Source organism: Phragmites australis, chromosome 15 (genome assembly GCF_958298935.1).
Source record: "Phragmites australis chromosome 15, lpPhrAust1.1, whole genome shotgun sequence".
NCBI lineage: Eukaryota > Viridiplantae > Streptophyta > Magnoliopsida > Poales > Poaceae > Phragmites > Phragmites australis.
Genome location: NC_084935.1, coordinates 12363330 through 12389508, shown reverse-complemented (window position 1 = coordinate 12389508; position 26179 = coordinate 12363330).

The window sequence follows — 26179 nt, the reverse complement described above, 5'->3', positions numbered from 1 at the left end:
CCACGCCAAGGTAAAAGCAGACACGATTGTACTGCTCCTAGCTCCATGCCAGGGCCACCCGCCGCTCTCACTCCGCGAGAGTAGGGGGCCCAGGATCACCTCCACGATCTCCACCACGTGCTCCAGTGGGAGGCAGCTCTCTCGAAGAAAAAGATGGCTCACATCGGCAGATCAAAAACCAAACTATAAAGGGAACTCACCAGCACCGACGGGCGGGCTAGAATACACCTTTGGCCACTCTTCCGCACCTTGCTCAAAGACGTAGTTCCAGCCCATTTGAAGGGGCCAAACGCGCAACATGGTGAACTCCTCCATGAGGTCACGCATCCTCATCTTTTTGGCCACCCTCCGGAGAAGGGCCAGCCGTGAGGCGAACTGTTTATCCGTAATCCCCATCTCCGACTCCGGAACATACGCGATATCCCTGTTCATGGAACGAAGGGGCGATACAGGGCTGACATTGTAGTAGAACCACCACTGCAACCAGCCGGTATACCACCGGCCGTTAATGGCCTTCGTTGGGAAGGCATCGCGATACTACGGCCGTATCTGGAAGTTGACACTCCCTAAGCTAAGGGGCCTCTTTGTCCCCTGGACCTTAATCAACTTCGGCTGGCAGCTGGCAAAGTGGAGGGCCACGAAGAAATCCGCCCTCCCTTCGCACCCCTCCACCCTCATGGCCCACCCAAAGGTAGCCAGACAGGCAATGGTGTTGGCGGGGAGCTACGGAAGCTCCACGTAGAAGTGGCGGAGCACCTCCTCAAGCAATGGCACTGAGGGAAAACCCAGGCCCACCTCGAAAAAGGCCTCAAACACCATGACCTCATGGGCCAGGGGCTTCAGAACCTCCTCGCCAGGGGAGGCCAATCTCCCTAACCATCCGGTCGAGCTCCTCGTCACCATCCGACGTGCCAGCAAAAGCCACTCCCAGCAAACCACTGCGCTGGGGGCCCTGCTCCGAAGGAACCGTAGGCCCGACTACTCCGCTGGCCGCCCTCGTGAGGGGCTACTATTGGGGATCATTATCGAGGACTCTCGACGGCCCCTTGGCTTAATCAGCCTGGCCTCCCAAAGGCTTAGCCTCTTGAAGCCTCCGCCTTCCGAAGCCCCGGCCTTTCAGAGCCCTACCTCCCGAAGGATCATCCCCCCAAAGGCTCAATCTCCCGAAGCCTCGGCCTTCCGAAGCCCTACCTCCCAAAGGCTCATCCTCCCGAAGGCTCGATCCTCCCAAAGGCTCATCCTCATGAAGCCCAGGCCTTCCCAAGTCCCGCCTCCTGAAGGCTCAGCCTCCCAAAGGCTCGGTCTCCCGAGGCCTCGGCCTCCCGCTACCCGGGCCAGCATTCTAGAGGCTACTCAGTGAGTCATCATGCCTCAGGAAAGATCTGCCAAAAGGGAAGCACCAGTCGTACTTTACCTGTGAGGAGGTGATCGGCATTAAATACCTAGGCTAGTGGACATTGCTATGACACCCCGGTATGATGGAGGCTACCCTAACACCCCTGACAGTGCAGCGCCGGGCTGCAGTTGGTGACCTGCTCGCCCCCTTCAGGGGGTAGGCACCGCAATAATTACCATGGTGGATATTTATCTCCACGATAGGGTATAAGGTAGTTATCTAGGATAAGGCCCAGTAATTCGGTCAGATCCTGGATATTTGTATATTATGATAACTTGTACGCCAAGCTACGCATGGCCCTATAAATAAGAGGCCATGGTCCTCTAGGGGAAGCACGGGCAAGACAGCAAAAAAAGGATACAAAGGTGAAAACACACCAAGTCACGCTATGATACTCCTCCCAGAGTGATACATTTTTCTATCATCAATACATTCGTGGTGTTCCTTCATCTTAAACTTCGTCTCCAAGCTTGAGTCTCCCCCTTAGAAGAAACTCTCTCCGTACTTGCTGGGGCAAGACGAACTCTTGCTCCAACAACATCGTAGTCGCTGACCTTGGGGATGTTGTTCCGGATATTGTTGAAGCTGCATATGAACTCACGCAAGGTTTCGTTCTCCATCTACCCACAATGGTAGAGATCATTTTTCGTCTTGGGGCAAACATATGTACCCTGAAAGTTGGCTTGAAATACATAGTAAAGCTATTCCCATGAGTAGATTGTCCCAGCGATAGGTTGGTCAATCATATCCTGGCTATGCCTTCAAGAGCGGTAGGGAGGTAATTCACCATTACCTTTATGTCCCCACAAGGCACTTAGATGGCCGTGGTATAGAACTATAGAAACTTGTACTTCCATTGTATTTCTTGATCATCCCGGGGTGGAACCTTTCTGGCCAGCTTACGTTCTGCAGATCTAGCAAGAAAGCCAGGCATCCATTCATGGCTCCTTGCTTGGTTCCAGCTACCTTGGGAGTTTATCCCACAGAAATCAAAGATCGGTCCCGATTTGACTGATGTCCGGACGTTCCCCGATTAGATCACTGAGGGGTAGACAAAGCCCCTTCATAAGCCCTTGGGCACCTTCGTCGGTCGTTAATGTCCTCATGCAAGTCTAGCGAGGCTCGACAGCGGTTATTCACCCGATTGTCATCCTGGGGAGTTTTTTTCCGGGGGCTACATCTCTGTGAGTCCGACATGTCTCACGATGAGAGATTGCATGGTATTCCCCGATTAGTATTGTTTCTAGCTAGAGCTAGATGAGAGTTATCGGCCTGGACAATAACCTTCTCCCTCAAGTCGATCGACAAGTTCATCCAATACTTACCACTGGGGTATCCAGGTCTATGGTCAGAGGGCGCATGAGGGTCTCTTGTAAAAGAAGGATCCTCTTAACGGTTACAGATTTAAAGTGTTTTTCCCCCTGTTGATGGTTAGGAGATGGTAAGACTGGGGCTCTGTTAAGGATCTAGGGAGGTGTGCTCATTTGGAGCTGACCATTGCCTGCACTCATAGCCGAAGGATCATGTCTGTTTGTAGGATCGTCGTCATGATTAGCCAGATCGTCACCCCCATTTCCGATGGCAAAAACTTCTTGGGGGAAACCTCCGCTGGAGGAAGTGTCCAGATCCATCATGGATGTTTCATAAGATTGCTCCGGGTTGGTGTCTTGAAAATCCATATTGTCAGAAGCTGCGGGGATTGATCCCGACTTGCTATGAATCATACATTAACAGTTGTCTTGACAGTCGAGTAGTTCGAATTCGATGCCATAATATTTGGTGCATTGATCCATAAATCAACTTACCTCATTGCTTGAATCGTCGCTGAAAAGTTCATCGTCGAATTTCACCCGAATGATCACTGGCTCGTCGGGAAGAGGTAAAGTTGTCATAGAACCCCTCATCCGAAAAACTAATTCTCTACGAAGGCTTGGGTGATGCCAACAGCATATTGTGTGTAGATTCTTCAATGCCTATGGTCATGATCCCTGTGGATGGCGCCAGTTATCGATGATTTGTGAACCACCAATCTAACAAACTTGTTAAAAAATAGGGGGTGCTTTGAGTAGATAAATCACAGAAGAACACACGGGGGGTTATACAAGTTTGGGATTACCTGAGGATAATAACTTCTACATCTTGTTTATCCTATATTGATCTGAGCCAGTTACAAGGGGTACATGGCTAGCCTAGATGGATCTAAACCTAGTCGGTGACTTTCTTGCTCAGCTTTGGGTGTCTTCTGGTTTGTCGAAAGGTTTAAGTGACTTCTTCTACTTCTATTGGCTCTAGTTTGACTTGTCTTAGCTTCCTCCGCTGGGGCCCCAGGCTCCGTATATATATGAGGGTGTCGTACGTCCTCTAGAGTCTTCCTTCCCATTCTTGGAGATAAGCCTTCCTATTTACGGGATATCTTGGGTACTTACGGGTAGTTTCCTTTCATCTAAGGATTCCCTTCCTGGAGATAGAGATATGCTCCGAGAATTATTGGAAACCGTTGGGTGCCCGTATATGGTAATTATCCAATATTCATCGTCAGTTATATCCTCTGGAAGGTCCGAACCTATATAAATCTCTATCTTTTTGAGAAATCAAGTTGAGATGTGCTTTGGTTTATGCTTTGTGATGAGTGATTGATAAAGTGTAGCTTTGGTTGAGTGCTTGTTTGATTGCCAATGCATAGGTATGTACTGCAATGATAATATTGTCTAACCATATTTGCAAGAAATTGGAGTTAGTTCGGTGCACGATGTTTTCACTCACCGGACAATCCGGTGTGTGGGTTTTTTATCTCACCGTATAGTCTGGTGTATGACAGATATGAGCACCGGACTAGATTCTACAGAGAAGGTCTTCTGGCACTAAAATTTGAATCAACTGTCGAATGGTCGGGTGTGTGCATAGGTAAGCACCGGACTAATATTTCCAAAGAGGTTGAAATGTGTGCCTAGAGCAGAAGAACTCCCCAAATACTCCGGTGAGTGGAATGTGACCATCGGAGGACAACACCAGACTAATTCTTGCAAAGAAGGTTTTTGACACCAAATTTGATATGAGCGCCGGATTGTCCAGTGTAGGCAAAAGGTGATCACCGAACCAATACATCCAGAGAGGTTGCAAAATTTGGTTCCAGTGGGGATGTACCCACCAGATGGTCTGGTGTGTGCTCAAGTGATCACCAGACTATATTTCCAGAGAGGGGTGCAAATGCAAAGCATGAAAGAGTTAAACTCACCGGATTGTCCGGTGATGAGAAAGGAGGCACACCGGACTGAGTTTTCCAGAGAGGGATTTTTCTCGGTGCAAAATGGAGATGTTTCACCGAATGCTCCGGTGTTCAGAGGATGAACACATCGGAACATCCAGTGTTCACATTTTGGGTCACGCCTGTTCTTCTCAATTGCAATTTGATTTGGACTAACATGTGATTATATTACTTGGCTCTAGAGATACATGTTTGCTTGTTTATTGATGTGCAGGTGTTGGATGCAACTTGACGGTCAACAGTGGGTGATCGGGACCAAGTGGGGTTCTTGGTGCCAGACGACCAAGGAGGCCAAGTGGAGTCAAGGGTTATCCTAGCTGCAGACATGAAGATCAAGCAAGGCATGTGATGAAGGTTGATGAAGATGTTGTGTTGACAAAGTCAAGCGAAAGGGATACCGATGCAAGTGATAAGGCGGTCTGAGGGATCGGTAGCGGGAGAGACATGCCGACAGTCAAGATTGCAAGATGGAAGACACGCGTCAACATCAGGATGCTTGCTTGAGGGCAAGTCAAGCAGCGACAAGTCCTACTTTGAGAAGCGTGCAAGGCGGTTTCAAGGTTTGGCCTCAAAACTGTGGAAGGATGGAGTGCACGTGGAACCATCGCGAAGCTAGCATCGAGGCGAAGCTAAGTCGTGAAAGTGTCACGGCCGTTCGATGGATGGAGCAAAATTCAGACCAAAATGCCCCTGTGGTGGGTGGGAGACCATTGTTAGCAAGGGGTAATTTGGGGATAATGATGCTTAAGGGTTAAGCTACTCCTCTAGGCCTATAAATAGAAGGAGTTGGCTGATGGTAACCCTTAAGCCAGCTATTTGAGATCCAAGAGATAGGCTTTAGGGGAGAGGAGAGGATAGGCTTAGCCTTGTAACAGGATAGAGCTTTTGGAGAGTAAAACTTCTTATAATCCGCCTAAAATAGGGCTAACCTATGAGATTAATGAAGTGCAAGTTTCTCCATTCGCTCGTGCTCACCTTCTTCTAGTCTCTTTCTTTTGGCTCCGTGTTTCCTTGCGAGTTTATCTTTTGGCTTGTGATTTTCATTTCTCCTTTTGAGCTGAAATTTTCATCACCATGTGAGGTGATCTTCTTGTTGCTACGGGCATAAAATGCGCGTACAATAGTACAAATTTAGGTATTGCATTCCCTTGCCTCTAAGTCATTAACTTTGAGATCTTTCTTGCCCGATGCCTTTCTTTTAGTCTTCTTTGTAAAGTTTTAAGCTTTTTGTGACAAGGATCATGGATTGAATTTATATTGAACCTTGTGTTCATACTATATCCATAGAGTCACAAGGTTGCGAGTTTGATGGAGTCTTGGTTCCGATCTTCACGACGTAGGATCCCGGTCTTGATAACTAGCCGAAGAACGGCCGATAACTTGCTGCAAGCAGCGATAACTAGTGCAACCTGACGACGTGCACAAGGAGCCAACCACCGTCTCTATACGGCAGCCTGAACCAAGGATTCGCCCAACCACACTCTCAAAGAAACCAACCTACGCAACCTGGAATCGATGGACCAGGAGCACGGATTGGGTGCCGATGATGCGGCCGCTTCTGTAATCTCCGCGAAGGAAAACACAAGAGCTAAGGGGTAGAGATTTCTCTCTGGATTTGTTAGCACACAGCTGAACAAAGGGGTTTGTATTTCGATTATCAAAAGTCTATCATTGCTATGAAGCAATGGAGTATTTATACAAGGAACAACCCTCCTTGATAAGTGAAAACACGAAATGGAAATGAAAAGATAGACTATGTGAAAGGGTCTCTACGAAATCAGCTTCTGGAGAGTTTCCGCGTAGCTGTTGGTCTTCGGCGCAGTCTTCAGTGTTTAGGCAATAACTCCACCTTGGAAGCTTCAAATGACGTGCGGCTGGATGCGTTGGAAAGCTAACTTGATAAGCTTTCACACCATGTATAGTATGCATCTCGGAACTTTGTAGAATGATACAGTTTTACACGGCAACTTTAGCTTCATGCAGACTGTTGAGCTTCTGACCAGTATGCACTAAAACTGGTCGGGCGCCATAACGGTTTCTCAAAACTGGTCGGGGTTGGTGTCATTGGAAACTAGACTTCAAGAGCTTTCCAACAAGTACCCATTGGCCTTCATAGCTTTTGGGAATCAAAAGTTATGATTATTTCTTTCAGACTGTTCTGCAGGACTGGACGAATTCGAACGTGGTTCTTCTTTGTATTCATCGCCTTGTGTGTTCTTGTCATCCTCCTTGGTAAACCTGAGTAATAGCAATGTACTCGACTTAGGCAGTATATAATTCTCATTAATATTTAAATGCGCTTCACAAAGTAGCGCGTTCACCTCTTGTTGTAGTTCCTTTGCCTGACTACGTGTAATTGGTCCTTTAAAGACTTGGGCTGGTGTAGTTGTGCTCGGCATGGTCGGTGTGGAGGTCGGCGATGTCGGAGTAGAGGTCGGTGAGGTCTGCGAGGAGGTCGCCGAGGTCTGCGAGGAGGTCGCCAAGGTCTGCATGGTTGGGATGTCCTCATCAGAGTTTCTCTCGTTTTGCTTCCGGTTTCTTTTTCCGTTGAGGAGCGCTGGGTGATCAAGTAGGAGAAGGCCATCAAGTTTCGCAAGAAATTTTGTGTGTCACCTATTCACCCCCCTTTAGTCGCCGTGTTCGGTCCTACACTTTTGGCGATTGATTCTTCCAGAGGGAGTATACCCTTCTTTCATCATGTTTTTTTAAGATCGGTGATTTACTAATCGTTGATAGCTGGTGCCATCCATGAGGATCACTACCAAGGATGCCGAATCTTCGTCATTAGCCTTGTCGATGACTCCACTTGAGACCATATTGAAATCAGGATACTCAAATGAAGGGTTCTACAACAACTTTGCCCTCTCGCCCGAAGAAGATCCGATGATCGATCGTTTGAATCTAGGCGACACCATCCCTGATGACGAGTCCAGCAATGACGTAAATCATTCTATGGACGTGTGTGCTAGGACTTATGGTATCGAGCCCGAATCCCCTAATAACCAAGACACTCATGTGAGTGGCGTGTGCCGCAAGTTAGGATCTTCCCTCATAGCTTCCGATAACTTGGATTATCAAAGAAACTTCCTGGAGCTATCCTCCGATGATAGGTCCATGATGGACATAGACTCCTCGTCTAGCGGAGCGTACCCCAAAAAATGTTCACCATCAGGGACAAAAGCGGTACCCTGTCCAACCAGGATGATGACTCGGCGGACCCGAAAACAATCATTGATCCAGCCAGGGTGATCAGACTCTTCCCCCATCGATGACAACACCTTATGATCAGGTCCAAAACCCAGCTGGGTATCCAGATCCTATTACCTCATACCACCAGCAAGGTGCCAGACAATATAGGTCTGGAGCTACTCAGAAGCTCTTGGGTTCCAAATACCTACTCCAACAACCTCCCACGTTGGATCTTACTATCCCCGAGGGAAAGAAGTAGCTCAATGACATTGAGGATGTCATCCAACAAGCACAGGTGTAGGCCTAGTCCTCCCATCTAGCAGCAGTTGCCAATAACTCCACTAAATGGAAGGCTCGCACTAACCTTTCTCATGATGAATCAGATCAAAAAAGATGAAATCCCTGAAATTAGACTCTTTGGGAAGCCAACCGATCTTAGCATCGCCACTGGACCTCACCGATCCAAAATCACCCCATCTCGGATTTACACGATATAATTGACGAGCGAAAACACTCAAGGACCCCTCAAGGCTAGTCACCCTCTCCATGATGACCTAACCAGAGGACATCTTGACACCATAGTCGTTCGAGTCAAGGTCACGGTCAGTCTCCAACCCTTCCAAGTGGGGTGCCCATGGCCACTAAGGGTGACATCAAAGGGTGCCAGGCTTTCTCTCTAGAGCTCAAGAGAGTTCGTTGGCTGGCCCGGTTTAGACCCGGGTCAATAGAGAAGTACAATGGGGCAACTAATCCCTTTGAATTCCTCTAGATATACAGCACTGCTATCCAAGTGGCTGGTGGGGACAAGAAAGTCATGGATAACTACCTCCCCACCACTCTTGAGGTGGGAGCAACTCTATGACTCGTTCCTTCAGCCAGGGATGATCTACTCGTGGGAGAAACTCTGTGACCCATTCCAGGCGAACTTCCAAGGCACATACATTCATCCCAGCTAGAAGAATAATCTTTTCTGACTCTTTTAGATGGAAAAGGAGACCCTGCGCAAGCTCATCCAGTGCTTCAAAAACGCCCATAACACTATCCCTAAGGTAATCAATGATGATGTTATCCAGGCATTTACTGAGGGGTCAAGAGCCGAAGGTGTGCCAAAGACATTGCCATCGCAAACCTCTAGATGGTCCAAGAGCTGATGGACATCACAACAAGGCAGCCAATGCCAAGAAGGCCATCTTGTTCATCAAGGAAAGGGATCAGGGCATTAAACACCCTCAACCCGAACTTGATGGCGACTCATTGAAGAACAAGCACAAGAAGAAGCCCTCCAAGGGAGGCAATAGGAAGAAGACTAAGACTGAGGAAGTCATGGTAGACCTACAAGTGTTATGGATCATCTCGTGGCAAGGACAATAAATCAGCCACTGTCGAGCATTCTGGCAAGACCTGGTGTGATATCCACTAATCTGATGGCCACAGCATCAGCAATACCATGTGTTCCTGAAGGTGGTTAAATCTAAGGTTCAGAAGAATTAGGGGAAAGCTCCACAGGTCACAAGACAGAGTAGGGACTCCAGTTCCAGTGATGACTTAGACCGTATGCCTTTCCAGAATGAAATGAGAACTATCGACCGCATGTTCAGGGTCTCAACTTCCTACGAGTCCAAGAGGCAATACAAGATGGTGGCCCAGCAAGTATTACCTGCCATCCCTAAGAATCGCCAGGCGGTCAAGTGGTTAACATCGAGATCTCCTTCAACCAAGACGATTGTCCTAAAAACTTCATCCGGCCTGGCCACTTTCCAATTGTGGTGAGCCAAGCATCAACAACAACAAGAATTCTTGAGTGCTCATGGATGGAGGGAGTGCCCTGAACATCCTCTTCACCACCATGCTTGATGCAATGCAAATCCCTCGATCTACCATCAAGCTGGTGACTCAAGCCTTCCACGGTATACTACCCGGATCCTCGACCACACCAATTGGCCAGATCTCGCTTCCTGTCACCTTCGGGAAGGTAGAAAACTTTCGAACCAATTTTTTTTTTTGATGTGGTCAATTTCGAGACAATGTGCAATGCCATCTTAGGATGACCAACTCTACCCAAGTTCATGGCTATTGCGCGCTATTACCAGTGCGTGAGGATTCCAGGGCCTGAGGGAGTCATTACTACTCGAGGTTGTACCAAGACAGGCCTATGCTGCAACAAGTGAAGCTTAGACATGGCGGTACAGCATCAATCCAACAAGGAGACCAAGAACTCGAGGCCCAAAGTAGCCGTGAAATCTCACAGCAAAGTAAAGACCGTTCCGTTGGACCCAGCAGAGCCATCAAAGACCGTCCGGATCGGCTCCAGCCTGAACCAGAAATAGTAACTTGAGCTCATTACCTTCCTCCGGAAAAATGCTGATCACATGTCCGGTATCCCCAAGGATGTGATTGATCATAGGCTGGTTGTCCGTCCTGACACCAAACCTGTCAAGAAAAAGCTCCGATAGTTCGCTCCTAACCGGAAAGAGGCAATCCAGGCAGAAATCAAGAGACTCTTGAAGACAGGGTTTATTAGAAAGGTGGAACACCCTGACCCCGAGTGGATAGCTAACCCTATCATGGTTAGAAAGTCAAATGGCAAGTGGTGCATGTGCATGGACTTCATAGATCTCAACAAAGCTTGCCCAAAAGATTCCTTCCCTCTACCTAGAATAGGTTAAATAGTTGACTCCACCTCTGGGTGCGATTATCTAAGCCTTCTTGATGCCTACTCTGCTTATCACCAAATTAGCATGTGTCCAGATGATGAGGAGAAGGCCTCCCTTATAACCACTTTCAGGGTATTCTGCTATGTAAAGATGCCTTTCGGATTAAAAAGCTCTAGTGCTACGTATCTTTGTGGAATGCAAATAACTCTTCATGACCAGATTGATCAAAACATTGAGGCTTGTGTCAATGACCTTGTCATAAAATTGAAATGGAAGGAATACCTTATGTCTAATCCACAATAAACCTTCAACAATCTACACAAACATCGGGTTATGCTAAGCCCAAAGAAATGCGCGTTTGGAGTCGATGCGGGAAAGCTACTCGGGTTCCTAGTGTCACACTAGGGAATCGAGGTCAATACCGAGAAGATCAATGCCATTCAAAAAATGCGATCCCCTGGGTCAATGCGAGAAGTACAAAAGCTAACCAAATGCATGGCCTACAGTCCCATCCCACTCAAAGTAGTGTGAAACAAGTCTAGGATAGAGCCTAGGGCCTGCCAAACAAAGGTCATTCTGAACCCCACCTGGGCTAGGGCATCCCAAGCCTCTAATAGCTCTGCAACCAAGTCAGATGGCTTGTCAGAAAGATACACAATGCAAAAGTGGCAAGTGCAAGAGATAGAGCACTTATCCTGGGACTTCATGTCCAAGCTGGATTGCAGCTGGACCTTCTCATCCTTCAGCTTAGCCAACCACCAAACTTTCTTAGCCTCCTCCTAGGCCAGTCGCTCCTTCAGCTGCTGGATCTTCCGAGCGAAGGGTTCCCATCCTTAACATGGCAAGTGGCATACCTACAGGTTAGCTCATGCAAGAGGAACAAGTTGCTAATAACTACTTTGCAGGTTGTGACGTACCTCAAGAAGGGGCTACAGAAAGACCATCGGGTCACAGCCTCCCTCGTATCACACCCCTTGGATGACCTCCTGCCAAGGCACTTGGGGTGACAACCTGAGTAGTGGGGCTTCAGGGTCCGGCGTCATAATGAATCCTGGCTCCCAGGTACCTCCGGCCGAAGGAGTCAGAGGCTTGACGGTCTCATCCACCTGTCCCTCTGTCAATAAGACCTCCCCTGGCTGGAGATGTCATCCTCTAGGCCGAGGGTACCCAAGTTCTTGGGGAGAGGTCCCGACATGAGCGGCGATGAGTTCCCCTTAACCAGCTTGCAAGTAACAGGTCTCAAATACAGGGAGATGACCAAAGTAGACGCACGTACCTCCTCTACTTGGGTTGCACTGTGCATTGACCAAGGTTCCACCAACCGAGGTCCCCTCGCTGATGACTGCCTTCCTGCGGTCTTGACCCTGCACCTATGCGTGGCTCTATGTTAGACATATCCCTATGAGAAGGAAACCAGAAGGGTTAGGGTAGGCATACATAAGGAGAAGGCCTTGGGGCAAGGGTGTGGGAGTTAGAGATGGAGGCACAGGCGAGGTGGCCACGCTGCTCCCCGATTGGTCACCACTGCCAACACCCATCAAATCCCCCGGCATGTTCTCGTAGGCGGGATCCAAGGCCTATGGCACGTTCGGCATGCCTCTACCTTCACTCGGCCTAACTTCTCGATGACCTTGACTTGATCTACATCTTCCTCCCGTACTCCCATGGTCTCCGCCTCCGGGTTGCATTTCCCTCAGCCTAAGCGCTTGTCACATCCGGTTTTAATGGACAAAACAAGATGCAGCTTATGTGTGCCCAGGATGTTCAACACACACAAGAACATCACAAGTGAAGTAACAAAAGCAATAATTTTATAGAAATAAACGTTAACTCTTACAATTATTAACATATATTATCTTCTATATAGATATCTGCAGCGGAACAGAAGCATTGGTGCCCAACACACCGTAGGCAACTGACTAGGAGACACACGCCTAGAATGTCGCAATCCGTCTTGATAGTCTTCAACATCTTCACTCACTGAGCAGCACCACACATGTCTCATGGTATAGGGAAAAATAGCAAGTGTGAGCACATGACGCGCTCAACAAGTGTACAGAAGACTAATGATATGCAAGCTTATAACAAGGACAAGCTGAGACATGATATATTTGTGTAAATACGAGTAAAGAAAATAATTGAATTTGAAAAGCATTAAGCAGTTGTTACGTAAATGTAACCCAAACGACCCAACAACTAACATCTGAGGCTATCCACCTTACAACATGTATCCATCTAATAACGTCAGTACAATGACCAAAACCATAACCACAACCAACTAATCATATGAGGATCCAAGTCTCTCATAACTGTGGGCACAACTGTTATAACAGTTTTTACACTCTGCAGCAGTTGTCCAGCTTTCCCCACGAGTCGTGATTTTCATATTGTCGTATTTGCACGACACTTAACACACGCCAGTGGTGTGCCACCAGGAGATCACTACGAGACATTACCACTAACTAGAGCCTACTCCACTATGTATCTGCCCACTAGGTTTCACCGTCAGGGTTTACAGAAAGAGCGCAGCGTTTCCAACCCAGAAGCCCCCCTTTTGTGCCTGATCCAACACACACGGGAAAGAACTCTAACTAGTATGTCAAGACTTACCCATAACGGCCTCGTGGTTAGTACAATACTTCTTGTGTTGTCGCTCCACGAACCGGTCCTTACTTACGTTACTTGAGCAAATACTAAATCAACAACACAACTACGATCACTATCACAACACCACTATGCTCAAGACCTAAGGTTCCATGTTGCTATACCATTAACAAATTATCCATGATTGTTGCATATGTTCATTAGTCAAGTATAAGACACTTCCCGATATTCCGACAGCATGGATGATGAGGACATCACTCTTTCGGATACACACACACCGAGTATTCCTCCAACAATAGGTCCATTGACACGAGCTCGTGCACGTCAACTAAATCATGAGGTGAGCTCGTTCCTTAGTGTTCCTTTATATTTTGATGAGGATGGGATGCTACTGAATAATTGTGATGTATTGTTACTTAGGAACACGGGAGAAGAACAGCAAGGGCGCCCAAGCCAAGGTGGAGGCCCAATCCAGTTCAAGTCCGTTTCGGAGTCCAGGACCAGTCCGCACTAAAATCGTCGCTCAGGACACATACGGACTCCGTTTTTGACGTTCTACACATGGTTGGAAAGCTAAGGAGATAATCTTTCCAACGGTACTGGTCCCATGTCCAAATTCTTTCTGAGTCAACAGGAATCGTCGAAACAAGTGGACATCCAGAATCTGTCAGGGTGCTGCGCCACCATCTTTTGGGCTGTTGGGCCGTGTAACGTGTTGGAGTCCATTAGGGACGCGTCCAGGGTCCTTGGCCGACCCTAGTCTTTTATATACAGTAGCCGCTGCCCTAATTAGGATTGGATTTTGCTTAGACATTGATCTACACACAGTTGTGAGATTTTCGCTCTTGTTCCGGACCGACTAGGCCGCCGCAAGTGTTTGTGGAACCCCGACTTTGAGTGTTTGAATTCAATTCGCAATATTTCAGATTGCATCTTCTACATTCTTGCTTGTGTTCTCGGTACGCTTGCAGGGATTGAGCCTTCTTGGCGAGGTCAACCGCGCGACACGGTTGATAACCATCGGAGCTGTGGTGTAGTGATTGCAAGGGAGACGATCTGTTTGGGTCGAAGCCTTTGGATCATCAACGTCGAGTTCTCCACCCACCGACTTATCGCTACCTATCGGAAGATCAGGCCAACAGTACTCATCAACGGCTAAGCATTTCCACCCATAAAAGACACATAACCATAAACCACTTAGGTTTTAACGAATGATAAGGGAATATCTAGGTAAACCCTACCATAGGTGACTACTCATCAAATTAACTCTGCATGCAATTTTATAAAACAAAACAGTTTAAAACATGGGAGCAATATGATCAAGAAGTACACTTGCCTTTTACCTTATGCTGCTCAATGTTGTCAAAATCTTGGTCTTGAAATCCCTCAACAGATCCGAAGCGTTGTTGACTAATCACGGACTTTGTTGACAAACAAAAGCAATATCGAATAAACACCAAATAAACTCCAAATAAGCTCAAATAAATTCCAATAAAAACTAGAGGAACTCAACAACTCAAAATAAAACCTAAATGCCTATTTCCAGCATGAATGCATACAAACATTTATAACTTTATTCAATTTTAAATTTGAATTTAGAAAATCAGATTTTTCCTATTCTAATTATTTAATCTATAACCTAATCTTGGAAAATTTTAGAAATTTGAGAAAAATTAAAATCAAGGTGAGACAGTGCTGCATCATATGTGCGGACCTCTATTTTAAGTTAGAGCAACCCAGGAAAAATAAAAGAAAAACTCTAATGAAACTTATTGATAAGATCTCCACCCTCGCCTCGGCCTCCATCTGTACGATGGGCATCGAGATGTGTGTGCGGAACTCCCCGGGAGCTATCTCAAAGAGGAAGCTTGTCTTTTGAACCACCTCTGTTGTGGATAGATCTACAATTAGAAGTAATCGTAAGAAAACAAAGGACTTCCTACTCTCCCGAGTACCAAAACTACATGGGAGAGCAAGTACATGTCTCGCCTTCTCGGGTTGGGTCTTCCACGACCGTGTATTGCCAGGCGGTTGATACCCTCAAGCACAGGGAGTTTAACCACAACATGATGAAGTCCTCTATGGCGTCCCACACTGTCAAGCCCCACGCCTTCAACTCTTCATTCTCGGAGATGAGAATCCAGATTGTCGCAAAGCAGTATGGCATGTCCATCTAGACCGATGTTGGGAATAGCTTGAGTCCTTGATAGCTGATGCCTTCGGGTGGGGGTGGATGGCAATAGAACCACTTCTTGTGCAACCCCGAAAAGGACCTCTTAGTGGTGAAGTCAATGTATTATGTGGCTTTTCCCTCATGAAGGTGGAAGCCGGCGCCACCAGCGACCCTATTCAGCAACCTCTTCAATACGTAGAAGTAGCAAAATAGGTCCAGGAGGGTTCGTGTGCCCAAATATGCATGACATAGTTGTACAAAGATGCTGAGCATCACGATGGAGTTGGCGTTGAGATGGATGAGCTTGATTCCATAGAATTTGAGTTGGAAGGGGGAACCGGAAGCCAAAGTGAAAGAAGTCAACAAAAACCACAGCCCAGTTCGTGTCTGGGTTGGGGATCCCTTGGCCTTTCGCCAGCACACAAACAACCAAGGCGCGTGAGAGGATGACCTCATCATGCTCCAGCCAAGCCAGCATCTCCTTCGAGACCTCCGACAACACCATTGCTGGGATTGAGGTGTCATCGATAGAGGATGTGGTTTGATTTCTCATCTTCTTGCGGCCCATTGAGGTCCAAGGAATGTGAGGGAGAAAGAAAGCTTGGAAGGGTTCAACACTAGTTGCAGGCACAAGGAGGAAGATAAAAAGGCAAGAGCTCAAGGAAACATATGACTAGGGAAGCCAAAATGTTGCCTGAGTTGCCTGAATCCCTTTTATAGAGGCGCTTGGCACATCTCTGACTAGCCCCACGACAGTTCTGAGTATACTCAGAGCCACAATTTTTTGTGCCAAGGTCCCATCACATTTAATGCTAAGAATCTCTCTTGACGCATGCGGGGGCAGTTGGCATGAAAAACAAGGAGAGCATGCACTTGTCTTCAATGAATGGGCTCTGGTTTCCAAACATCATGATATGTTGCCAAAAAAAGAGGAAAGATTCTTTTCACCAACACACGAAATCTCCACTGCAACGGTTCAAATTTTGAAAGACACATTGTACAGAGCACCAGATTTTTCCATCCTTATCAAGATTCTGAGAAATGAGCATGGTATTTTTGGTTGACCCAGAATTCCTACTCTGATGGGGTACCATTTCCTGGAGCTACGCGGAATAAGCCTAATATCCCAACTAGATGATCCCAGGGCAACCATAAACCCAGTTAGATGCACATCCTACCCGGAAATCGGAGTTATCACTCAGAGAGACAGCCTGCCAGGATGCCTTCCTCGGCTAGGCTAAGTTTCGTGATCCATCTCATCCTTGTTTCACATATACTAATCCCTGTGAGTCTCCTAGATACCCGGAGCATACGGTTGTATTTAGGAAGGAAATCCCTGGACGTATGGAAACCTCCCGCAAGTGTCAAAGTACCCCTTGAACAAGGAAGTCTATCCCTAGGTTTAAGGATAATAGAATCGTACTCCAAAAGGAGTTCGGATGCTACACAACAACCCCATATATATGGAGCCGAAGGACCCTGCGAAGAAAACATCGATAACCATAACCATCTAGATGCAATCAGAAGTGCATCGCAATCTACATCAACAGACAACGTACAAGGAGCCTTCGACTAACTATAGATCCCATCTAGACTAGCCACGACCCCCTTGTAATATGTTTCAAAGATCAATACAACAACACAGGATGTAGAGTTATTATCCTCCAGGAGGCCCGCACCTGTATAAATCTATGTCTTTTGGCGCTTGATTCGGCAAGAGGAGTATCCCCTTCTTTCATCACATATTCGTAAGATTGGCGATTTATACACACACACACACACACACACACACACACACACACACACACACACACACACACACACACACACACATACATATACACACATATCTATATATCTATACATACATATATAGCTAGGTATATGGAGAGGTTAATGGAGCTGGTTAGGCCTGGCTATAGAACATGTTATTCTATAGCTAGGTATATATAAATACATCTATATATATGTATATACATATTTGTGTGTGTATTCTAGGCTTATATCAGGTCTTCTGCCCTGAATATTGATAACACTTCATCAATTTTTATTTGGACAACTGATCGTGTCCAGCAATATCCATTATGTCTTCATCAGACAATGTTATATCAAAATTTTCATCATGTGTTTTTTTAATATCTGTAAATATATCTTCAAATTCTTTTAGAATTTCTTCTTTTATGTTTTTTCTCCATTATGGACATATTTCTTCAAAATTTTCATTTACCTTTACTCAATATAAGATCCATCTAAACTATCAACCCCTTTCATCAGACATTCGTTATATGTAGGTCTTTTGGGGGGTTGGTTGGATATAATAATTTAATCTCAATATTTTCCTGGTGTGAGTCAACGCTTCGTCAATATTAGCATATTTTTCCATGATATTCCACATTCTAATTTTGCATCTACTTTTTGAGCTATTATTTCTTTGAATGATATATATATTCCTGGTAACTTTCCCAAACACCACATATAATGGTTTTTGTTCAAGTACCTCAAGATTATTTGTTATACGCAATGATTCATTCATCATAAGGAAATATTCAACAAGGTTGTTTAATATTGATAACATGTAACCTTTTTCTTCTCTTTTATTATTGTATTGGTACATAAATTATCCAAAAGGTATTCCTACAGTTCATCTATGATTATAAGATCTTTTGGCTTGAATTTATATGAATTTGGTGGAAATATTTAAAGCTTATTTTCAACCCCAAAGCTGAAGGTCTCTACACCATTAAAGTTCATCATTCTCTTCATTCTTGCAAAAAGACGATCGAGAAAATAAATCAGGCAATATATTATCATTTCCTTTTATATGCTCAAATATGACCTTATAACCATTCCCACTAATAATGTCTTCAAATAAAAACCATCTTCTAGTAGAACTTTTCTTACTATTAATTTGATTATAATATATATATATATATGTCTTCACAGTTTGTTCTTACTGTAAATTCTTTAAACCCTAAATATAATATAAATGCATTTATTCCATGAACTATAGCTAAAATTTCTCCATCGGTATTGTTTACATGTTTTAACTTATAACTACCCTAATCATACCTACATTTTTTTTCTTTTGTTTTTGGGGAATGTTTAAAAGGCCTTTATTTTAATATAGCACCCCATCCTATCTGAGAGGTGTCAATTTCAATGATAAAATAATAATTATCCAATGGCAATTCTAAAGGTTTAATTCTTTAACTTTTTCTTTTATTATCCTTACCAATTTAATATCTTTAGAATTAAAATATCTTTGGCCATTCTTTCTCAACTTTGCATATACAAATTTGGAATCGGCTTTCGCGCTAGGCTCAAACTTGAAGGACGAAGCCTTTTATTTGGGACCGGCAAGTTTTGCCAAATTGTCTATGTAATTTCTACCATAGTTAACAATTCCTAAAATCTGTTGTAAAGCCTTTTTATCATTCATAGCATCAGGAAATTGCAAAATCTTATTAGCAATATGCTCTTGTAGGTAAATTTTTCCTTCTCCTATCTCATGACCTAAAAAATTTGTAGGACTGAAAATGGTGACTAGAGGGAGGTGAATAGACACCTCACAAATTTCTTTCGAAACTGATGGCCTTCTCCTATTATGGTCACCCAATGCAACTCAAAACTAAAGCAGAAGCAAAACTAGAGAGAAACAAGTTGCTATTGAAATCACAAAGAAAGCAGTGCTCTCATGGTTGTAATTGAATACTAGGTTCCATTGAAACACAATCCATACGTCATCGCACACAAAAGCTTGAAATTTGAAAAACGAACACTTATATCCAAATAGATAGACTCCGGGTGAAAAAAAACTCTCCAAGTTGATGATTTATAGGCAAAATAATTCAAGACCCACTTGTATACATTTGTATGTGAATTTATGCCTCTAGCAACAAGAAGAACAACTTCAACAAGAGACAAAATTTCAGTCCTTAAGCAAAAATGAAAATTGCAACGAAAACCGAAAAACTCGCAACGAAGAAACGAAGCCAATAGAAGGAGACTAGAAGGAGATGAAGACAAGCATGGGAGCAAACTTAGTCTTCATTACTTGCATAGGTCAGCCCTATTTTCGACAGATTACAAAATATTTTTCTCAGAAAAAGCTCTCACCTAATACATAGGCTAAGCTACCCTCTCCCTCTTCTCTAAAACTCTAGCACTCAAACTCAAATGACTGGCTCACCATCTCCCAACAGTCATACCCCTCTATTTATAAGCCTTAGGAGCTTCCTTGGATCCCAAGTTTCCTTGTTCACAAAATACCCCTCTATTGTAGTATACTTCTACCTACCACTGATGATATTTTGGTCAATTTTCTCCTCCATCCATCTGACAAGCATGGCGCCTTCACAACTTTGCTTTGCCTCGACGCAAGCTTCACGATGATACCACGTGCACACCATCCTCCTACAATTTTGAGGCCAAACCGCGAAACTACCTCATGCGCTTCTCAAAGCGTGACTCACTACCACCTGCTTTCACCTCAAGCAAGCATCCCTATGTCAATTTGTGTACTGCATTTTGCGATCTTGACCGCCGGCAAGTCATCTCTCCCGCTCCCGATCCCTTGGGCCACCTTGTCACTTGCACCAGCATCCCCTTTTCTTGACTTTGTCAATACATCGTCTCCATCCATCTTCTCATGCTTTGCTAGACCTCCATGTGCACAGTTTAGATGACCCTTGACTCCGTCTGGCCTCCTTGATCATCCGGCACCAAGCACCCCATTTGGCCCCGATCATCCCGCTGTTGACTGCCAAGTTGCATCCATCACCTGCACAACACAAGACAAGAAAACACATATCTCCAACTCTATCTCTAATTATAAGAAATCAAAAATTTTGTTGAAAGAGACATCACCAACAAAACGCAAACGCCGGATGTTCCGGTGTTGCCAAAACCTCATCACCGGACCATCCGGTGAGTTCAATTCAACCAGACCATCATTCTGCAACCTATCTACAAGAATTAGTCCGGCGTGCATTGCTTTCCATCGCCGGACCATCCGGCGAGTTCAACTCACTAGACCGCCCATTTTGCATCCTCTCTGCAAATATTAGTCTGGCGTTCATTTTACCCCATCACCGGACCATCCAGCGAGTGCAAGTCCACCAGAGCTGATCTGCAATCTCTCTGGAACAAATGCTCCAGCGTGCATTGCTGCCCAAGGCTGTACCATCCGGTGTGTACTTCAACCTTTTCTTCTGAGTTTAAATGCTCCGGCGTGAAATCCTTCTCAACGCCAGACCATCCGGCTTATTCAATTTCCCAAGTGTCGGATCATCCAATGTATACAATTTTTCTGGCACAGAAACAAAACACTCCAACTCCATTTTTCTCTGCAACTTTAGTTAATCATGATCATAATTACAACATATATTCATGCTTATGCAATCACACAAATCCACAACCTTGTCAATCACTCATCACATATAAATCAAAACAGATTTCAACTTAGTTTCTCAAAATTGATTTTTTTCTTTGCAAATTTCCATTTTATTTTGAGAATATTAGGCCATTCTGCTCTACCTTTCTCAAAAATACTTATAGATGAGCAAAATGTTCTTTATAAGTTTTCAAAAATATTAATAAATCATCCATGTATACTAGTATAAATTCTTGGTTTTCATTGAATATATTCTGCACTTTTCATTGAAACAAGGTAGGTGCATTTTTCAAACCTAGTGGCATTAGAAGCCATTCAAAATGTCCTTGAGAGCATGTAAAAGTTGTCCATTGTATTAACTCATCTGCCATTTTGACTTTGCCAAAACATAGCTTTTAAATCAAATTTAGAAAAATATTTACTCCCTTGTATTTTATTAATCTATTCTTGTTTGTTGGGTATATTATAAACATCATCTACTATATTATCATTAAGCCTTTACAGTTGATAACCATTCTTGATTTACCTCTGGCTATTTTAGCATGATTTCTAACTTTGAATGTTGCTGACCTATGTGGACTTCTACTTTCTCTTAATGCCACTAGTTTTAATAGTTCTTCGATATGCATCTTAAATTCTTCTGTATCTTTAGGAGTAGTTTCTGTTGGGCATGTCTTAATTATATAATCAGGGTTTATTATATTTATTTTACATACAATTGAAGTTTTATCCCAATGCTTCAATGGTATTTCTCCTATTATTTGGATATCTTCTAACTTTCGTACAATTGTATGAACTATTTCAGGGCATTTTATAAAATATTTGTCATGTATAATGGTTTTTGTACATCCTATGTCCACTAACGCTAGAATTTTGTAGGTGATTTTTGTTCTTAACTTTATCTTCACTGGAATTCTTATTCGTAACATTTCTTTGAAATGCAATCTAACTATATATTTATTTCCAAAATTAGTTATAGCATTTTTTAACATAATCATTCTAATTTCTTTATTATCTTTTGCTATTATTTTTTGCTCTTTAAATTCTATATTTTCTATAACTTTATCTTCTTTCGGGCTTTTATTGTCACCCTTGTATTTAAAATCTTCTATTTCTACTTCTAATTTATTTAATCTATTTTCTAAAGTTCTAACTCTATTAGCTAATATTCTTTCATTTGATTCTAATTCTATCTCTTTACTCCACCTTTGCTTTTTTGGCTTTAAGCATTCAGAGCATGCATGTTTTAAACATAAACTGCAAGTTGCTTTGTTTTCTTGGCTTATATAGTAAATACAAATGTACATTTTATGTTATAATCTCTTTTTCCTGATCCAATCATGTTCATATTCTAATTGGTTCATCATCTCTACCTTTAAACAAGCTAATTCATCTATTTAAGTCTAATTCATTATTACTTGACTCATATTCTTCTTCATTATTTTCAATCTCATATGTTTCTATAACTGAATATATTGACTCATCATCCTTTATCTCATCGTCATATACTGATATATTTCATTTACACTATCTATTATCAGCATTCTTTCTTGTTCTTCATATTTGCTTGAATATCTTTTTTGGTCCTTATTCGGACATGTTTTGCTTAAATGATCTAGTGAATTACATATAAAGCATCTACATATTCTATCATAATTTCTCTTTGGATTGTAACGTCTTACATTCCTTTTATGAAAAAAAAGGTGCTTTATTATCTTATCTTCTTAGAAAATATCTTCTTATTGTATTTAAATTTTTTTTGCCTTTGTTTTGGGATTTATAATGTCTCTTAGTTCTAGGTCTATCTTCTCCATAAGCTAATGGTATTTGAACTATTTTATTACAAAAATTATAGTCTGAATACTTCATAGATCTTTGTATGTTTGTACATATTTTTTTTCAATTGTTTAAATACAAATGTTATAGCTTGAGACATATTTACCATATTGCCTTCAGTTTTTTATATTCTTCAAATATCATAATCCCTAAAGGATCAGGTAACTTATTAAAATACCTTTCAACTACTCATTTATTATAACCTTGTTTCGCGGTAGTGGCATTATATAGAAAATATTGTGAAAATTCCTTTATGCCTTTCCAACTAGTGAGTGTTAATTTTTCTATTGCTCTTAATCTTTCATTCTGTGATGTAGTGTATCTTAACTCAGGATCTTTTGCTATAATAATGTTTGGTATGATATTTGCAAAAATATTTGGATTACTTCGTGCTCTCTTTAATTCTTCGTAAAGGTTAGGGTTTGTTTCTACCCAGTGTTCCCATATGACTTTCATATAGTCTCCTAAATGTTTTTAAATATTTTATCATATCTTCAACCTTATTTCCTATATTGTGCTATTTTTTTTATATATCTTTGCACTATAAGGCCTTTCCATATACCAATGATATTTGGCCAATCAATTGGATCATGAGCAGCTAGATTTAATATTGCTCCATCACTTTTATGATTTTGGAACTTTACTGACTTTTCAAATTCTCTTCTCTTAGAGCCCATATATCTATATTGTCCATGAATATAGTGGTTTGAATCATATTCTTTCTCGGGAGGCCATTGTCCCGCTCTTCTAGATCGTCTCTCTATTTCACCTTCATTTTTTACTGAAGTTTCACCATATCTACTTCTCATTCTTCCTACATGGCTACATCCATTTCTATTGCTTCCATTGCATTGTCTAAATCATATAAACCTATGTCATCTAAAGAATCTATAAAATCACTATAGTCTTCCGAAGGGTCTACAAGCATTTCTTCATTGTATATCTCTCTTATCAATTCTTCTTCTTCATAACTTTCTTTCCATAACCTTTCATTTTCTTCCCACTGCTCTTCTTCACTTATTACTTGCTTTCCTTTAGTGTTTACCTCATTTGTTTCCTTTGCAACATTATCCATTTTAATCTTACCCTTTTTGTATTTCTGAATTTCTATAGCTAACTCTTTATCTCTTTTTTGTTTTCATAGTCTCAATAGCTCTCTATAAAAATAAAGTTCTCTTTGTCGTAACTTAGGCCATTTGCTTGTGTAGTTTTAAAATATTCTTCTGTTGTGTTTTTTAATTTATTTCCATAATATTCTATCTCACTTTCTAAATCTATTTTTTCCATAAATTCATATACATTGTGTCTTCTATTATCACCAATATCTTATTCTGATGTAACTAAGTCTAGATCATCTGTAGCCCTTGATTTATAGTTTATGAATCCGATACTCGTATTTCCTTTAATATTTTGGTAACATATAATCTAAAGGTTGTTTTAAGGACTTAAATTTTATTAGATCACTTATATTCCATTCTTCTCCTGCTCTTTGTTCAGATTCTATTTTTAAAGTACTCAAAAATTTTATTTCTTTTGATTTCATAATTTCAATTACATCATTCACATTTACCTTATATCTAGATCTACTTTTATTAGCTAATCTACTTATAAATTATGTACTTACTAACAATTTTGTTCCTTTAAATTCTTCATATCCTTTAGTCTGAAAACCAAAACTTATTTTTTCTATGAACTCCTTTATCAGCATGATTAAATCTGGAGCTATATAGGTTATTAATCTATTTTCATTCATATCACCTTCCAGAAATCCTAATACATCCTTATTTATTGTGTCCCGTCTTTGTTCTAATAATGTTATTAATACTTTTGTTCCTAATTTCTTTTGAGTCATACATTTGATTCCCATAATATACATGCCTTGGTGAATGTATTTGTATCTTGCAAATCTCAACTCATTTTCAAATTGCTTAGTTACCACTCTTAATTCTACTGGTTGTGTTAGAACACTTAATTCTACTTCTCTAGATATTCTATATAATCCAGTCTTACTTTTAAATATACCCAATTGATATATTTGTTGGGGTTTTAATTTTCATAAGTTGTCCCTTTGATATCTTTCTAAATCTATTTCCTCCTCTAAATTATTAATGTCATCATACCAACCCTTTAACTTGTCCAACAAAGTTAAAGGTCTAACACATTTGTTCACTAATAGGAGTGTTTGGTCTCTTCTGGTGATGCTTTTAGATATATCCATCTTTCCGAATTTACGACCCTTGTAGAGGTACTTATTTGTGATGAGGCCAATATAATCTCTTTATTAATTTTCCCACTATTAATTTTATTTAAAATATAGACCAACAACTGAAGAATAGTATTATTCTGCCTTATTATAACCCTAGAGTCTTCTTGAGGTGAGTCATAATTAGAAAACCCAACGGGATGAGTTAAATACATTTATGTTTCTTTTAGAGCCTGAATATATTCTGACATATACATTAAGAGACTACTAAAGACTGAACTTCTCTTATCAAATTTATAACCTTATTTATCTCTTGATCTTAGTATTTTAATTCCTCGGATAACCTTATAATTCCTCTTTTACTAGGATGATTTAAATCAGTTTCTAGTTTTTTTTATACAACAAAATAACTTATTTATTAATATTAATCACTATTTTGACAAATATTATTTTGCCACACCTTGCTTTCTTCTAATAATTGTAAAATAATATTTATGTTTCTGCTTATATGGGAATATTACTCTTCAAGCTGCTTATGATCTTTATGCAACCTTTCTAATTTTAAGTCCATTTTTTCCTGTCTTTTGCCGCAAGTAATATAAAAATTATATAATAGGCCCACAACAAAATTTCTTTAACTATGTGAAGTGTGCCAACTATGATCTTGTGAGGAATTAACTTTGCACCTTATATTAATATTATCCTTTGTATTTACTATTTTTTCGAGCTAACTTCTAAATTTAAATATTTTAGCTTTTTTGATGATGACAACTCTAGCTCTAATACCAATGTATTGAACGAAACCAAACCAATAGATTAAAATTTTGTGATTACTATTCACAATCATGACTACTATTCATGGGTACTATTTATTATTATTATTTATGATTAATAATCACTTTTGTTATTAAGATGTTTGTAGGTTGGCGAAAACAACAGATTAGTCGGTTACACAACAGTTATAATAATCCTACTCGATACTCACCATATTTCTCTCTAGTTTATTTCAGAAGTAGCTAAGCTTTCCCTAGAATCCCTTAGCCATAATTATATAGGGTAATGGAACACTTATCTTTGGGTACAAGATTCTCTCGCCCTATGAACGCCAGATGCAAAGCTAATCTGAGAGCCATCAAAGGGGTTTCTCCTATAAGATTCCTAGCATAAATACGCGTTCCATGGAAATAGACTAAGAAGTCTTAGGGGTTTCAAAGGAAAACTAATTTATTTCTGCAAACTAGCTTACATATGGCTTTTTCTTTCGGAACCCTGCGCTTAACACAAGAACAGAGAATTACCTTCGAGTGATTATGGTACAAGGCTTCTTCAATATAGATATCTTGAGCAACTCCAGCAGCTTTCCTGAATCTTATTCCCTATATCTCTTATATAGGGAATGTCTCGAAAAGATTCCAGACCTATATCTCTTCAGTCTCCAGCAGCTTCCCTAAAACTCATTCCCTATAT